This window comes from Muntiacus reevesi, chromosome 6 (genome assembly GCF_963930625.1).
Source record: "Muntiacus reevesi chromosome 6, mMunRee1.1, whole genome shotgun sequence".
NCBI classification, from domain to species: domain Eukaryota; kingdom Metazoa; phylum Chordata; class Mammalia; order Artiodactyla; family Cervidae; genus Muntiacus; species Muntiacus reevesi.
In genome coordinates, this window is record NC_089254.1 from 93,438,898 (window position 1) to 93,456,491 (window position 17,594).

General features: G+C 41.9%; 1 protein-coding gene and 1 non-coding gene across 6 annotated transcripts in view; both read left to right on the forward strand.

The window, feature by feature from the left end:
- The first annotated feature begins 1,050 nt into the window (after window positions 1–1,050).
- CALD1 (caldesmon 1) overlaps window positions 1,051–17,594 on the forward strand; it is a 202,601-nt gene continuing 186,057 nt past the window's right edge. For 3 of the 5 annotated variants that reach the window (XM_065939008.1, XM_065939007.1, XM_065939009.1), the window contains exon 1: window positions 1,051–1,333. The gene's annotated coding sequence lies outside the window, so the exon portion shown is untranslated. The remainder of the gene's footprint in view (window positions 1,334–17,594) is intronic. The other 2 variants (XM_065939012.1, XM_065939013.1) reach the window with 2 other exon arrangements.
- Window positions 8,095–8,201, forward strand: LOC136171234 (U6 spliceosomal RNA). The gene has a single exon (XR_010663785.1). It is a non-coding gene; the product is annotated as a U6 spliceosomal RNA (small nuclear RNA).

The window sequence follows — 17,594 nt, forward strand, 5'->3', positions numbered from 1 at the left end:
TTAGTCAGGCAAAATATTTTAACTCCTTCTGGTCAGTAATGGATGAGTCTCCAAACACAGAGCAATAATGAATGAGGCAGAAATGTAGCACCTAGCCCCAGCACCTGGTTCACAGTCTCTTGTTACTGAATTGAGTACTGATCGACTGAGTAAATTCTGTACAAGAAGTACAAGACCACAGAATATATATACACACAGGCTAGTTAATTTCATTTTAATTCAGCATCTCCTAATTCTGACCCTCTCACAGCACACATCCTATCAAGGAAGAGTCGTTTGGAGTACTTTCACGAAGACACGAGGATGTCAGTGTCATCTCTGTGGGCATATGCATCTATCCACACCAGCTCCAAAGCAGCTGCTAGATCCCTTCACACCCTGTTCTGTGCACAGCTTCCAGCAATATCTGTCACCAAATCTGAGTAAAAAGAGGGGAGAGGGAAGGAGAGAGAAAGGTGATGTGGAAAATCAAAGAGGATAGCCAAGTCTATAGGACCCTGCCTGGATGAATTTCTGGCAGCATACTTATTCTACTAAAAAAAGACCTGCTTTTTTTTTTTTTTTTTTTTGGATTAGTTGTTTTTATAGCACATATTTTAGGAGGCTGTGCCTCTTTCAGTTTAAAATTTAGCCTGTACATTGGACCTGGGTCCTAGCCATTTCAGGCTTTAAAATTGCATACACAATTAAATTCCATTTTGTATGTACAACTACTTTTAAAAGAAATAGGCTATCTCTCAATCAAAGAGCCTTTCCCAACCCCCACCCCAATAAATGTACGGACTGTTAAGTTTAAGTTTCATGGACTGTGCTTTCTTTTTAAAGCTCCATTTGTGTTCTACAAGACAGCCTCTTTCTCCAAGATTAACATTTCTTATGATTGTTCCTGACAATGGATTCACTTCCAGAGGCCCTGCTAAGGATAACCAAAAAAGGGCATGTAGCAGGCTGGTTTTGGCAGCCTGCACGCAGTTTCAGAGCTTTTTAGGTCTTGGTTTTTTTCTGATGAGTGATTTCCTGAGCATGCCTAGGGAATGACAGGCATCTCCAACAGGCAGGCTGCATCCACCTCGGCTGGGGTGTCGTCATTGGCTGCCTATTAGAAAAACTACAGGACAATGCATACCACCGATGCCGACTGTAAACATAGGGGATATGTGTTCACTTAGCATGGACTTCTGGGAGGGGCTGAGGAAGGGCGGTCTGGAGTTTTCTTGAATAGAGCAGTGTGTATTAGGCTGCCTGCCTGCCTGCCCTCTCGCTGTGCTCCTGCTTAAAGAAATCAGTCCTTCCTTTCCGACTTAGTCCCCGGGAAGAAGTTTCAGCCTACGAGGTAAGGCACAGAGGGCTTTCTTTTAATCTCCTCCAGAGAGCGTGGGGGCTTTCTCTGGGTTTCAGTCAGCATTCCTGGGCAAGGTAGCTGGAGATGCAAGATTATAAAAGTCAGTAAACCACACAAATGCTCGGGATTGGGCTTTGCTGCCCTGCAGATGTTCCCGGAAGACAAACAGGATGAGATTTCAAGTTTTGTTCTTAGAGTCTGGATGAGAGAAGAGATTATAGAGAGACTTATATCCAGGGACCACTGGAAACTTGATAAGATAGTGTTTTGTTCAGGAGTGCCCTGGGGATTATACCTGATCGCCATAGGCCAGTGTCAATAGTCGTGTGGTGCCTATTTGCTCATGCCAGCCGTCTCTCCTGCATCTTTTATTATCAGAGATTTAAAGAGGTTTTGCTTTAAAAACAACAATAACTTTCTAGGTGGATGAGAAGCCAAAAGTGATCATTTTTAACCAAACGCATTTACATTTTATTCGCTACCAGTGTTTAAGACTTGACTTCTAGAGCTGCAAGGAGATAAGGTCAGGGGTAGGGGGAGGAAGATCACTGGCATTTAGCATAACCTGGGTTAATGTAACTGATCTGCTATTTGCCCAGACAGAAGATGCCTCCCGTGATCTGTTTCCTATAAAACCTAATAATGAGAGAATGCATGTGCTAGTGGGTGTGTTTTTAGAAATCGCATTTCACATCTGACCAAACTATTTCTCAAGAAATCCTATTTTCTGTTTGAAAGCATGCCTGAGTGTCACTGGAGAATTTGAAAAAGGTGTAGGTTGCAAGTTTGTTCTGGGAAGGGAGGGAGCAAGCTTTCATTTCAAGATAGTCAGACATATTGGGGCATCTTAAACAGTAGTGCAAGGCAGCTAGTTGGTAATAGCCTGGAATTCCTTTTAGAAAGAGATGGTTGTAAAGGGTGGGGAAATTTGAGTGGCAATACATGGTAAAAAAAAAAAAAAGATGAGTGAGAACAAAGTACTTGGTATTTGTGGATCCCATCTGTTAATCAGACTATGCAGATGGACTTGTGAGCTGGAATAGTGAAATCCTTCTAACGTGTTTGGCAAAACCAGACGTGGATATCTAGAATTTAAGTGAAGACTAGGTGGTATAGGGCAAGAAAGACATATCTGAGCTTTTTTTTTTTTTCAAAAATAAACCTGGATATTAAAGGTTTCCAGTTCCAAATGACTGACTCGATTTGATTTTATTCCATGAATAGAGGTGGTTTTGCGTTGAGATTCATTAAATAATCTTCTGCCTTCATATTTAAAAGTTTGGGGATAATTTTCTTGAGAATGCTTCCCTCTCCTTCTAGAAGTGATATATGAGAACAGAATTCCCTGTGAGTTTCTCTTCCTGGAACAGTTCTGAGTAAGTGTGAAAGAAAGGCTGCAGGCAAAGCTATAGTTTGATTATTGTCATTCCCTCGAAGAGATCAAGTTCCAAACTATTTTCACAGTGTTTTTAATGTCAATCAAAATACAGAGAGCAGTTTCTTTCTCAACTGCTCTCTAAACCATGTAGGGAATGTACTTTGGGAGGAAATCTATAATCTTGGGATTTGAGGATAAATTCCATTTTGAAACCAACATCTCTGAATCCCTGACAGTTCAAACTTTGCTACCACCACTCTCTCCTACCTTCCTCGTGCGCTCCCCACCCCCCCCCAAACAACCACAAAAATACATTTTCTCAAAATAATGCTTCAAGTGTTCTACTCTATGTAGTGATGGAGCAAGGGGATTTGGGCATTATACTTTAGGTAGGACTTCAGGTCACTCTTTCTGCTACTTTTGTTGAATATTAGCTAGCACACATCTCCCCAAAGAGTAAAGCAAAGGAACACAATGAAACCACAGCACAAAAATTTCTCTTTGATTAAAATCATTTAATAAAAAGAAATACAATGGCAAAAATCTGGACTAAAAAGTCACTAGTGAAAAGTGATCTCAGCACACAGGAGGAATGTACAATGAATTGATCCATAGGTAACATGCTAGGTTGTTTCCATTATTCAAAACCAGCAGAATGTACAATTTAAATAATTCGGATCAAAAGACTGCTTTAGATAAACAGACACTTCTTACATTGAAGAGAAGGTTCAAAGTGAAGCTTGAAGGATTTAAATGAGATGCATATAAGTATTCCCTGACAGTGAGGCCATTAGCAATTCTAATTGGCTCTTGTGACTGGTCTGAGGATCTGCTCTGGAGCAGATAGTATAGGGTGATCCTGTATCTGGCTATATTTTCTATTCTGATGAGTACAATGTGCCCGTGTACATGCTGACTCAGTCATGTCCTACTCTGCGACCCCATGGACTGTAGCCCACCAGGCTCCTCTGTCCACAGGATTTCCCATGCTAGAATACTGGAGTGAGTTGCCATTTCCTTCTCTAGGGGATCTTCCCAACCCAGGGATCAAACCCAGGTCCCCTGAGGCTCCTGCATTGGCAGGAGGGATTCTTTACCATTGAGCCCCCCCCGAGAAGCCCCCAAAATGTACCTTAGTAGACCTTTTCTTAAGAACACACGTAGTTATCTCCATTTGTCATTTTCATGGTAGAACGGTTACTGGTTAGTCATTCTTTAGCAAGACAAAAAAATGACCTGTACATGGGCATGAGGGGAGACTGGCAGGTTCCCCATCTGCCTGCAGCCTGTCACATGTCTCAGAAATGTGGTAGGGTGAGGCCATGGTGGGGGACCAGGGAAAATGCTGACGGGGTGGTATGCAAATAGCATGGTAGGACTAAGGAGGAGGTTAGAAAGATGCTGCCAAAGAATTTTCAGACTTTTAAAAAGAATTTTCTGGGTAAATTCTCCCAGGGCCCCAAAATAGAAACATTTTCTCCTTACTGAAAGGCCTTCATCCATCAAGTTAATTCAAGTTTGATATTGGAGAAAAGCCCATAGGATTGGAGTAGTTGGTTAATTTAAAGAGATACTTGTAGCTCTGACTTCACTCCTGAGAGTCAGTCTGAGTACTGGTTCTCCTGTTTAAAAAGCTCAGAACTTTGAGGGAAGTCATCAATCTTTGACCTCATCTGTGGAATGGACCTTCTAATGCTTCTCCTATCTCCCACAGTGGTTACGATGTGTGAGCGAGATGTTTCCCCTTCTTCTCTATAGGCTGTACACTCCACTGCCTTCAATTTGAGTCCTTTGGACATTATGCTCATTTTGGCTAGTATCTCCCCTTCTTGTCTATTTTCCCTAATTATCTGCTCCATTCTTCCTCATATTTGAAGACCTTTGAGTGATACCTGCTAGATGCTGGTTCTTTCTAAAACCCAGAACCCAGAGTTTAGGGGATACTGGTCCACCCCAGTGTTGACTAAACTTTGGCTTTCATAATCAGAGACCAGGAGGACAAAAGTTTCAGGAGTCGAATAAGTTGGGTCATCAGTGGTGTGAGGCCACATCCAGGAACCAGGAAATCTGAAGATCCTGTTGAATGGAAGACCAGTGACAAGGCGCTGACAACAGAAAGGCCTTGGTAAATGAGGCAGTTTCTCTGCCCCCAGCCAAAAGCATGGGACGAATCCCAGCATGTCAAGCCTGGGATTGTGAGGAGGCTGAGGTAATCGAGAGCTTCTGGCTGTGTTCCTGTTGGTATTGAGACCAGAGAGAGCCACGCATCTGGCCTCTCATCTCTGCTTGCTTCAGTCTTCAGCACCCCCAGCTGGGGCCCCTGTGACGGACCCTGTGGTGGCATCCCTCACTTCCTACCCCCGGCCTCCGCCTCTACCAACTTCTCTAGTTCTTCCATCCCCAGGCCAAACAAAGGGGGCTTTCCTGATCCAACGCAGACAGTTTACAGTGGCTGGGCTGTAGGGTGAGGCCCAGACAATAGCAGAAGAATCAAGCCTAGATATGCTCAAAATAGGGAAAGAGCAGTTTCTGTGGTAAAGAGCCACTCTTCCGCTCACAGGCTGACTGCTGGTGGGCGAGTGTTGTGAGCAGAGGGGAGAAGGCCGGGGTGATGGGGTAGCTGTGAGCAAGAGGGGATGGGGCTGCCCTCTCAGCCATCCTTCCCTGTGCTGTTGTTGTTTTCTCATGGAAGTCTTTGAGAAGCTGATAAAAACTCTAACCCCTCAAGGTCCATTGAGAACCCACTTTTCTGACTGCCTTGTGAGAAACCCTTGAGCCGGTGGAGGTTGGGGTGGGCAGTGGGATAAAGTGTTGGTTTTCCCTGGAGACAAGAGTGAATGGGAGCAGAACACGTGAGGAGGTGTCCTTCCTTGTTTCCTAGATTCTTTGGAAGGAAGACAGGATGGTGTAAATATACACATATATAGAAGGAGATTACCTCATATGGCCTCCATTTCAAAGAAAACATCATCTCTAGAGAAAGTTTTCTGTAGGGAACTGAGGGGCTGAAGAATTCAGGAAAGGCTGCTGTTATGCTCTTAAGTGTATGCTGAGAATTTAGTAAGAGGATTGATAAGAATGGTTGAAAGAAAATGAATATTTGGGGGAATATTTTAGGTCAGTTGGGTGTTCTTACTAAGCGCTCGTTTTAGAACATGGCCTTTCTTTTAAAAAATGTATGTGTACCACTGATGGCTAACTTGAAGATAAATTGCTTTTTAATAATTTCCTGAGGCTTCTAGCATGGTTTTGTGAATATGTAGATGAGGGCACTTAACTGTAAGGAAGTCATCTCACTAGGAGGGGGATATATTAAGTAGGAATAGTTGATTAGTTTCTTTTACCCTCACAGGCAACATTCCCTCTTGGCTCAAACTGGGGAACTAGGCAGATTTCACCTGAGTGCTAAAGAGGGGCAGGACCAGGGTGAGCCCCCCCCCAACCACCAGAGACCCTAGGGCCAGAAGTACCTTCATTCCACTGGAGTCAGGAGGGTCTAAGCCACATAGACATAAAATACACCGATGGGCTAACATGTGAATTACAGCCAGATAAGTAAAAGAAAAACAGCAAAAATCAGAAGTCAGACAGAGGTTAAAAACCAAGAGCTTGCTTAGCAAGGCAGTGTACAGACAGGTACAGTAACATATGTGAGAACTCTTGGCACACTGCTTGGAACAAATAGACCCTTATGTTAATAAGCTTCAGTAGCTTGAGTAAAGGGACAGAATGATAAGATACATGTGGAATAATAAAGGGATGGAAATTCAAGGAAACCCAAGGATAGAAGCCAAGACGGGACCAGAGTCCAAGGAGAATGGGGCTGCAGTCAAGGTGGGTCGAAGCAACCCAGCAGAGGTCCATGTACTACCATTAACGTGACCCAGCTACAGCACATATGGCGGCTGCTTTTTCTTGACCTGCAGACTGGGGAATTTTTTCTGTGCTTCCTGGTTAAATTCTGAGGGAGAAAATGTGATTGGTTCAGCTAATAACTATTGCTTTTGGCAAATCCCTTAGGAAAATCAAGGGTTACTTGCATGCCTATGGATGAATTACCAGTGTGTCTGGCTGCAGTCGCCACCCCTGGGGAATAATACAGCCCAGTGGGCAATTATTTAGTTAGAAGAGAAAGTTAGGCATGGAAAGCGAATTAGCTGAAATGTCCAACAGCTGTCAATGAATATCATTTGAATTTTTATGTGACAGAATTTATGGAGAATCAAACACCCACTGTCAGAGTCATACAGTTCCTAATGATCACTTCGGCATGGTCCGATGAACCAATCTTAAAGGAATTGGCCTGGAAACTTTGTACCACTGATAATTAAAAAGATAAGAATTATCCATTTTAGAAAGATTCCAAAGAAAACATGAGTATTTTCATATGAGTCATTTGTGTGATATGGCTCCCCACAAAATAAGGCAATCTTTTAAATTAAATATGCAATGACTTAGTAATGTTAACAAATAAAAATAGCTATCAATATATCTCTTAGGCCTTCCCTGTCTCAGTTGGTAAAGAATCCTCCAGCAATGCAGGAGATCCTGGTTCAATTCCTGGGTTGGGAAGATCCGCTGAAGAAGGGATAGTCTACCCACTCCACTGTTCTTAGGCGTCCCTTGTGGCTCAGCTGGTAAAGAATCCGCCTGCAATAGGGCAGACCTGGGTTCGATCCCTGGGTTGGGAAGATCCCCTGGAGAAGAGAAAGGTTACCCAATCCAGTATAGTGGCCTGGAGAATAGCATGGAGTCCATGGAGTCGCAAAGAGTCAGACAAGACTGAGCAACTTTCACACACACATATCAATACATCTCAGTGTAAATCACAGTACTGAGTAAGTTAAATGCATAAAAGCTAATGTACTCTTAGTAAACGTTTCAGTTCTTGGTAATGTTTGCAAGACAACAGTGCATGCTAAGTCAGTTCAGTCATGCCCAACTCTTTGCAGCCCCATGGACCATAGCTTGCCAGGTTCCTCTGTCCATGGGATTCTCCAGGCAAGAATACTGGAGTGGGTTGCCATGTCCTCCTCAAGGGGATCTTCCCAAACCAGGGACTGAATCCAGATCTCTTACATCTCCTGCATTGGCAGGTGTGTTCTTTACTACTAGCACTACATGGGAAGCCCCACAGGACAGCAGAACTAAATATAAACAATTCGTGGATTTTTAAAAGCTGGGCAAGGCGTTAGAAGTCATTTAGCCCAGGAACGATAATAATTTTTCATCTGTTTGCCAACTTTAAACAGTTGGTAGTGACCATCTGGAATACTCTGTGGAGAAGGATTCTGAGGCTGAGGCTAAACTTCCTTTGGGCAGTTAAATGCTGTCATTGATCGTGATGTCTGTTGTATAAGAAAAGAGCCATTGCGTGCTCGCTTTGGCAGCACATAAACTAAAATTGGAACAATACAGAGACGATTAGCATGGCCCCTGCGCAAGGATGACACGCAAATTCGTGAAGCGTTCCATATTTTTTGAAGTAAGCCAGAAAGATAAAGAACATTACAGCATACTAACACATATATATGGAATTTAGAAAGATGGTAACGATAACCCTATATGCAAAACAGAAAAAGAGACACAGAAGTACAAAACAGACTTTTGAACTCTGTGGAAGAAGGTGAGGGTGGATGTTTTGAAAGAACAGCATGTATATTATCTATGGTGAAACAGATCACCAGCCCAGGTGGGATGCATGAGACAAGTGCTCGGGCCTGGTGAACTGGGAAGACCCAGAGGAATCGGGTGGAGAGGGAGGTGGGAGGGGGGATCGGGATGGGGAATACGTGTAACTCTATGGCTGATTCATGTCAATGTATGACAAAACCCACTGAAATGTTGTGAAGTAATTAGCCTCCAACTAATTGAAAAAAAAAAAAAGAGCCATTGCTACTCAAGTACCACGTATTTCATGAGATTAACATAGCCTGTAGTTTCCTAACCTCTGTACCTTTGACCCCTGGGAGGCCACCAAGTTACTGCAAGAGGTAAATAAGTCCATATATGCAGTAAGCGATTTTGACACGCTGAGTAAACAATATGTGCTACTATTTTTCTAGTTCTATAGGTGCATTATGATGACACAAATGTTAATTTATTGTAAACAGTTATTGAATTCATAGCAGTTTTTGGTATTGTGTTTTCTTAATCAGCGGACCTAAAACATGTAATTATATTGTGTGTGGGAAGGTTGGGCCAAGAAATTTGGGATCTTAAGAAGTACTTCTGTAAAAAGAAAAGAACCAGTAATCTACTCTTCATTTTCTAGATGAGAAATTAAAGCTTAGCCACACCAAGTAAAATTACACACATATTTATAGGTTTCTTTGATTCATGTCAGTAAGATTCATCATGGCAGGGAACATCTTTTTTTTCCCCCAATATATACCTAATGCCTGGCACATCGCGGAAGTCTGGTAAATATCTGCTGAATGAAAGAACAAACCAAGTGACTTGACCAAGGTCACCCAGTTAATTAGTGGCAAAGGTGGTTCCAGAACACACGTGTCCTAAGTCCCACGCTGTTAATCTTTCAGTACACCAGGTTGCTTCTCCTGGTAGCATAAGAAAATGTCCCTCCCATTTTAACAGTTTATGGATTTGGATTGTACACTGCACCCCAATTTGCCTATAATCCAGGAGATCTTAATTAGAGTCATCTGTAGGATTTTCTGAAAACATCCCTGAGACTCATCTACAGAAATTCTGATACAGTAGGATTAGAATGGGGTCCAGTTTATGAAAACTCCCTGTGATTCTGCTAAAACACCTCGACTCAGAAACAGTTCTGTACATCTGTGCTTAAAATAACTTATAGTAGATCCATGGAATCACTTACTCCTCAGAAGCCTTGTTGTTTAGTTTCAGATAATTTCTTTCCAAAAGTTACAGCTGTCTATTCCAAATAATCAGTATTGCTAAAGAGTCTCTCCAGAAGCACTAGAATATTTATCTGAAAATTCCTCCAGCTTCCAATACTCTGTTGGTTTGGCCGCAAAGTTATCAACCCTGTAAGGTCAAGCTCTCTGATGAGATTTCCAGTGTTTGCTTTTGTAAAGCACTGAAAATGTGGCAAGAATAAAATTTCTCATGGTATTTCCACTTCCTGTTCCAGCCACCATTACCAAGTGAAATTTAGGCTTCAGGGGAGGGATGAATTGAAGAAAAATTGTCTCTTTAAGTATTTCTGTCCTTAGGATGTTTTGGATGTTGGTTACTTTAGACATTTAGCTTACCAAGAAAAACAGAAAATGTTTTTCTCTGTTTTCCACTTTGTGGTAAGGAATGTACAAATCCTCCACTCTCACCGTCTATCTCCTCTTAGTCTGGGGCCTTGGATGCTTCCCTGGGTGGCCCCTTCAGAAGTCTGTTAGCCCTAAGAGACAAGAGGCCTCAGGTTCATGGACAGGGGGAGTAATTGGCTTTTGTAAGACAGAAACTCCATCCCTAGGGTTTTCCCTTACACAACAGTCAGGAGGTACCTCCGTATTGCACAGAAGAATCTGCTATATTCAGAACACCAAGGACATAAATTATATTCACTAAGGCCTGTAGAGTTAAAACCATATCTGTATGAACAACCTGGTCCAAGAAGAATGCCAGAATGGTTGCTATATTTGTGCCGATGGTATTTAGTTTACAGAGCAGTGCTTCCACTGTGTACATGAAAGCAGAGCTTGCTGGAAAAAAGCAACTAAAAAGGAATCAGATTAGGACCTATGTCTGCATGATGACACAACTGTGACTCAGTCTCCTTTTCCTCCGAAATGTCTCCTTACCCAGTAGTGTGTGCAGCCAGCTCATACTAGCTCCCAAAAGCCAATTGCTAAATTTTCAAGATTTTGAGAGCTAGTCATTATACAGTCATTATCCAAAATTAAATTGCATAGACTTTCAGTTAAATTATAGCAAAAAACAAGGTTAAAAAATACTCAAAACTGACCTCTTCCTAATTATTTTACATTTTACTATTAACTATGCTATTGAGGTTAGTTACATCTATTTTATCCATATAATGGAAATACCACCAAATACTGTGCAAGAGAACTTCTCCCAATTCTTTATTCACCAATGACATGTTGGGAGCTTGAGGTCAACCATGATGGAAGTATTTACACCCTGGAAATTAGGAAATAACACAAATCAGACTCCCCGCCCCACCAACCCCCAGGGATTGTTATCGAACATTTATTAGCACACCACTGACCCTAAAATATCAAGTCAGTAAAGTTAATTGAAGAGCCAATCGGGATACCCCATGCTTAGGTATATGCATATTCATAATGTATGCTTATGACTGCCTATTTATTTGTTTACTTGTTTTGTTTCCCATGCTCCTAAAACGATGCACTATGAACTCAGAGACCTTGTCTGGATTTTTCAAGTGCTGTGACTTGAGCCTAAAAAAATGCCTTGCCCCACATAAAGTAGGTGCTTAATATGTGAGTTAACTAATTAAAGAAATAAATGTCCATAATTTCTTCTTGATAAGAAAGTGGAAGCCAATATTCATGTTTGAATTCCTTGATAGCTCTCTAATTGTATCAGTCCTGAGTGCTTACAGTAGCCCCTGACACAGGCCAAGTAGCTAATTAAATAAATAATCTTCATAACAATCAGATTGACAGATGAGGAAACTGAGTTACACAGGTTAAGTAACACATCTAATGTCACACAGCTAGTAAGTGGCAGAATCAAGATTCAAACCTGGATAAACTGGCTCCATAGTCCACATCCTCAACCACCACACTGTGCTGCCTAATTACTCCATTTGAGCTTGTGTATATTTCTGGGGATGTGGCCTATCTGAGAACACACTTTAAAATCAGGAGGACTTGAGCTGGAATCTTAAACTTACTATTATCTGGCCTATTTCTTTACCTCAACAAGGGGATCATTTTTTCCTCCTTTTTGTCATTGTTATAAGGACTAGAAATAATAGAGTTGAACTGCTTTGCACATGACAAGCATTAAGTTAAAAATCGTCAGCTACTAGCCGTGGCTTCCCGTGGAGGCTATCTGTAGGCATGGGGCTCCTTTTAAAAGTTCCAGTGCCCTTAGCTACCCATTCTCCCAAGTTGCCTGCTCCACTGCTATCCTGTAGACAGAGCAAAAGGAGCCAAATTCTTTCATGTCCAGTTCTCCAGGAAGTACAACTAGGACCAATAGAAACAATTCCAGGAAACCCTGTTTCAGGTCAGCATAAGCACTTTCTAACTAGATCTGTCTGTCTCTGGAGCTCAGAGCGCAGACAGCCATACACTACAGAGGCAGACAACTCCCACCATCCCTTTCAACCACAGGATTTTCTCTTCTACACTTATCACTGGGTCTGTGCTGCCTTGAACATTCTGAATCATCTTTTATCTAGTCTGGCTAAAATGTTTTATTATTCCTGAGACTGGGTTGCTTTGTAGGATTTTTGTGTATTAGACCTAGAGTAAGAGAGGGAGAGAGGAAAGAGGAGAGAATGGGAGAAGGAAGAAGATTGAGACTTATCTAGAGAACAAAGCACTGACCTTGGAAGACAGAGCAAACAAATGGAGTGATTGATAGCTCTCCTGAGCCTTTAAGTTAGAGATGGTTGTGAAGGTAAGCTAACTCAGTAAGCTACCTTGTTGGTATACTTGTTACATGACAGGCACTGTTCAGGTAGAAGATAACTACCTCAGGTCAGTAAAGTAAATTCAGTTCAGTTGCTCAGTTGTGTCCGACTCTTTGCAACCCCCATGGACTGCAGCACACCAGGCTTCCCTGTCTATCATCAACTCCCGGAGCTTGCTCACACTCATGTCCATCAAGCTGGTGATACTATCCAACCATCTTATCCTCTGTCGTCCCGTTTTTTCCTGCCTTCAATCTTTCCCAGCATCAGGGGCTTTTCCAGTGAGTAAGTTCTTCTCATCAGATGGCCAAAGTATTGGAGTTTCAGCTTCAGCATCAGTCCTTCCAATGAATATTCAGGACTGATTTCCTTTAGGATGGACTGATTTGATCTCCTTACAGTCCAAGGGTCTCTCAAAATTCTCAAAAGTAAATTAGTTGCCCAAAATCACACAACTGGCAAATAACTAATGATTCAATGATATTCCCTGACTCCAACCTATTCCATTTCCCTACAGCTGTCTGTTCTGTCTTTCCTAGGAAGAACGATGGAAAGCAGAGCAGGAGGTTTCCATAACCAGTCATTATAATTTGTCAGAGAGCCACACTGCAGTTCAAATAGACAAGCACATTGTCCTTCCCTGCCATATAAGGAAGCAGGGCTAAACACCACTGCTTTTACTAGTGACTCAAGAGGTTTTTCAAGTAAGTGTTTGATAGGATGAGATCTAGGCCTATAACAGCTTAAAAAAAAAAAAGTAATGTGCAGAAATATTTTTGTGTTTTCTTTTCCTGGTAGCAGAGATAGTCTAACAAGCAGGTTAGCAAGCCTTTTCTCTAACACAAGAAGAGATAGTCTGTACTGAAGGAGAATTCTTTGTCCAAATACATCAAGCTATTTTGGGTTTTAATCGTGTCAAATTTAGATACTCAAAAGGTGGAGAGAGCTGATTCTGTGAGGATCAGGTGGGAAGTACTCCACTTCAGTGATCAGGTAAAGAATTGAGGGTCTACTTTCTGTGACAGCTATTCTCAGTATATTTATTAATAAGGCTCCACATTTTAAGTTTGGTCTTCCTGCCCCAAACTCAGAATATTTCTGTGATAACCCTTCACCTTGCCACTCAGTCATAGTGTGAATTTCAGACCACAGGCCCCATGATCAACTCCATCGAGGGAGAAACTGAGGCATGAACTACCAAAATTATTTCCTCCGGATCATCCAGTCCCACTTGCCATAGGGACTTTTTCCAGATAACTCAAAGAAGCATTCCTTAGTCTTCTTAGGGAAGTGAAAAAAAACTGTAATTAGTCTGGCGAGCTTCTCCTAATTCTCATCTTCCACCAGACTGCATCTCTAGGGTATCAGTCTCCTAGGACTGCTATAATAAAGGAACATAATCTAGATGTCTTAAATAATAGAAACTTATTGTTTTGGAGGCTGGAAGTCCAACATCAAGGTGTCAGAGGAGCTGGTTCCTTGTGAGGGCTGTGAGTGCAGGATCTGCTTCAGGCATCTCCCCTTGGTTTGTAGATGGCCTTCTTCATGTAAACATAGCATCCTCTCTGTATGCAGATTTCTTCTTCTACAGTTACCAGTAGTATTGGATTAGGGCTCATCCTAATGACCTCATTGTAAGTTGATTGCCTCTGTGAAAATCCTATTTTCATAAAAGGTCACATTCTGAGGTGCTGGGGGTTAGGACCTCAACATAAGAATTTTGAGGGAGACAAACTTCAACCCATAATATGCCCCAATTCAAAATAATGGTAGAAATCTATGAGACATAGTTTTTGAAACTCTAAATACCAAAGACCCTCTTGCTGGTGGTATTCCATCTTCCCTCTGGGTGTAAGCAAGGCTTAGCTAGAAATCACTTGACCTTTTGAACTTGCCCTTGACATTTACTTTCTGCTTTTCGCAACACAAAATTCCGATCCAGGAAAAAGTCAAAAGAGGTCTCTGAAATGACGCAGCGAAGGGCAGCTTCACATACTGTGGCCTATCTGTGGAAGCCTGTGAAACCACAGTGGCAGACAGTCTGGTATGCGGCCATCAGAGGTGGGGGGCAGGGGCTTGGTGGGAAGGCTTGCTCAAGGGAGCCTGCAAGGCTGAGAGGCAGAGAGTTAGGAGGAGGTGAGCAGCTTTGGAGCAGCAGACTAGGAGACAACAGCAGATGGGACTTTATGCGTGCCTACACAGGGTGGAAAGCCAAGATGGCCATTTTAAGTCATTTTCATACATGCTGATCATACATACATCCCCCAATACAGGGGAAAATATAGGTGCCTAAACATATCTGTGCTCTGAATCATGTCTCTTATCTTTGTTTTCTTCTATCTCTTCCCCATGCATCTTCAAGTTTTCATACACTTTTTCCTCTACAAGGCCTTTCTAACTTTATCTGTTTGGCATAATTGGTTACAAATTGTCTGCACATTATACCTGGTCTCGTTTTCCCCCTCTTTGTTTAGCTATTGTTTCCTTTTACCTCTTCCTTAAAGCTCTTCTTGATGTCATTGCCCAGATTGAGTCCTGCTTATGGCTACTTTCTGTCTTTGGCCAGAAGTGGTCTATACAGACAGTAACTCTATCATTTATTATCTAAACCAAGAGGGAAAGGAAGAGCTATTAATAATTTTCCTAAAATAGCAGTTCTAAACGGAGACAGTCCTGGGTAATTTGGGATGGACCCGTTATCCTGCCCATGATTGTTTTCTGCCTTCCATAGAGCCTACTTCACTTAGCAACGGCTCCCTCTATTTCTGGATCTTAAAAAAACAACACCATTTATGTTCTGATTCTTCTTTTTATTTCCACCCCAGGAACCTTTTTATATTTTTGTCACTGTGAGTTTCTATTTTCCCTTATCCCTTCCTCACTTTTCTTTCCTTTTCTCTATTCTAGATCTTACGTCACCACTTAAGTGCCCCTTCTTCCCTTTGTTTTGCTACAATCTTGAGTGCATCTCAAAGAGGCCACATTTGTTTGCCATAATACATGCAGGACAAATTTGTTGCACACACACACACACACAACCACCACCACCGTCAAATGGGTCTCAAGTGACTCCTTTATAGGACTGTCACCAATTCAGCACCTCTGCTCAGAGACTAAAACAATCTCTATAAGCAGTCATACCTAGAACTATCACATAGATGCATTCTGTGTATGCATCTGGGTTCTTACAGGGCATATTTTCAGTTTGTATACATGTATACACTTAGAGTTGAAAATATATGGCCTGAAAAAGATAGTCAAAACTGACTGTGTTGTGACTTCAGTAAACTGGATTATTTTAGCCTCTAAAAATCTAGTAATGGCTGCTATAGGCTTAACATATGTAGAAATAAACTTTGAGGTGAAAAGATTAAGAATAAACATTGACTTAGATCTCTTTCAAATGCAGTTCTTTTTATGATTCAGTCATCTGCAACTTACGGTTCATTCTGAAAAATCACATCAGTTATTATTCAAGGTCATGCAAGGAAGTGCCTTCTCAACTCTAAAATGAGAAAGGAAAAATAGTTTCCTCTTGTGAATTACTAGAAACTAGGCCCTCAATTCTGAAATATTTGACAGTATAGCACTGTATCGGGCTTCCCTGGTAGCTCAGCAGTAAAGATTCTGCCTGCAATGAAGGAGACAGGACATGAGGTTTCAATCCCTTGGGTCAGGAAGATCCCCTGGAGAAGGGGATGGCAACCCACTCCAGTTTTCTTGCCTGGAGAATCCCATGGCCAGAGGAGTCTGGCAGGCTACAGTCCACGGGGTCTCAAAGAGTCAGACATGACTCTTTGTCAGACACAACTGAAGTGATTGAGCATGCATGCATGTAGTACTATGTCAGCCAGAAAAAGCTTCTTTTGTCCTTTATTTATTTACTTATTTTAGAATTTGGATCATAATTTCTCCTCCTTTTAAAAGTACTCAAGAAATTAATAAATAAGGGAAACTGAAAGAAGATACTTTTTGGAAGGAAATAAAGGTTTTATTAAAGTTTACTCCCTTCTTCCCTCCATCCTTCTTTTCTTCTCCCACTACTGGACCTCCTTCCCTTTCATCTTCTTTCTTTTTTTTTGAAGATGACAAAAGTAGAGAATTTTCACTAAAACCTTCTGGTCTGATTTTGGAGCCTATGGGAAAGACTGACTCAAGGCTGAAGTGTGACATCCTTCACTTTTTTTTGAGGTGGAATATACGTAGAGTTGTAATATACATACAATGAAGTGCACCAATCTTAAAAGTACAGCTGGAAGAATTTCCACATATGTGCACATCCGTATAACTATCCTCCAGATCAAGATGGAGATGAATTCCATCCATTCTCCTTTAGCCCCTCTCCCCACTGCTGTACCTGGGCCCAGGGAACCACTGTTCTGGCCTCTGTCCCTTCCATCCATTTGTTCCTAGACTTCATGAAGGAGCACCCTGTGTGGCTTGTGAAAGTTACCCTGTCACCAGATCGGCCAGCCGTTCACCCCCGACCCTGCCTGTGGTGTCCTTCACCCTTTCCTTCACTTTGCTGACAGTCCATTGAATGATTATACCCCAGTTTGCCTGGTGAAAAACTCGAGTCATTTCTGACTTTTGCTGAATATAACTAGAGCAGCTAGGTTTGTGGCACTCCTCCTGGTGGATCACAGGGTGGGCTACATGTTCAGCACTCAATTCTGTGGCTTTTTTTCCCTCTACTATATATTTACTTATTTATTTGACTGCTCCATGTCTTAGTTGGGGCACATGGGTTCTAGTTCCCTGCCCAGAGACAGAACCCCAGGCCCCCTTCATTGGAAGCACAGATTCTTAGCCACTGGACCTTCAGGGAAATCCCTCAATTCTATGGCTTTTTCCCCAGGTAGTGCAGGCATGATACTGATGCCACAGCACTTGGCCCCTCCCTGATCTCCTTCTATTTTTGTTGTTGTTGTTGTTGTTTCTTCTCCCACTGAGATTTATTTGGTTGAAAATGTTCTATAGTTGTTGGGTAGCCATATGCTTTAGCCATGAAGTCCTTATGTCTCTCTTGCTTAGATATTTCTTCTTTAAAGTATCGATGATAATAAAAGGAAAATTCAATTTTCAAACACTCTGCAGGGTAAGTATAATATACAGTTATGGCAATGACAGAATGGAAATATCTAGCCAAGGAGCTTTCTAGTGCCCCTAAGATTGGATACAGAGATTATATCAGCCAGCCTGGAACTGCTGACCCACCTGTGCTTGAATAAATAGGAAATGAGAAGTATAGAAATTTGAGAATT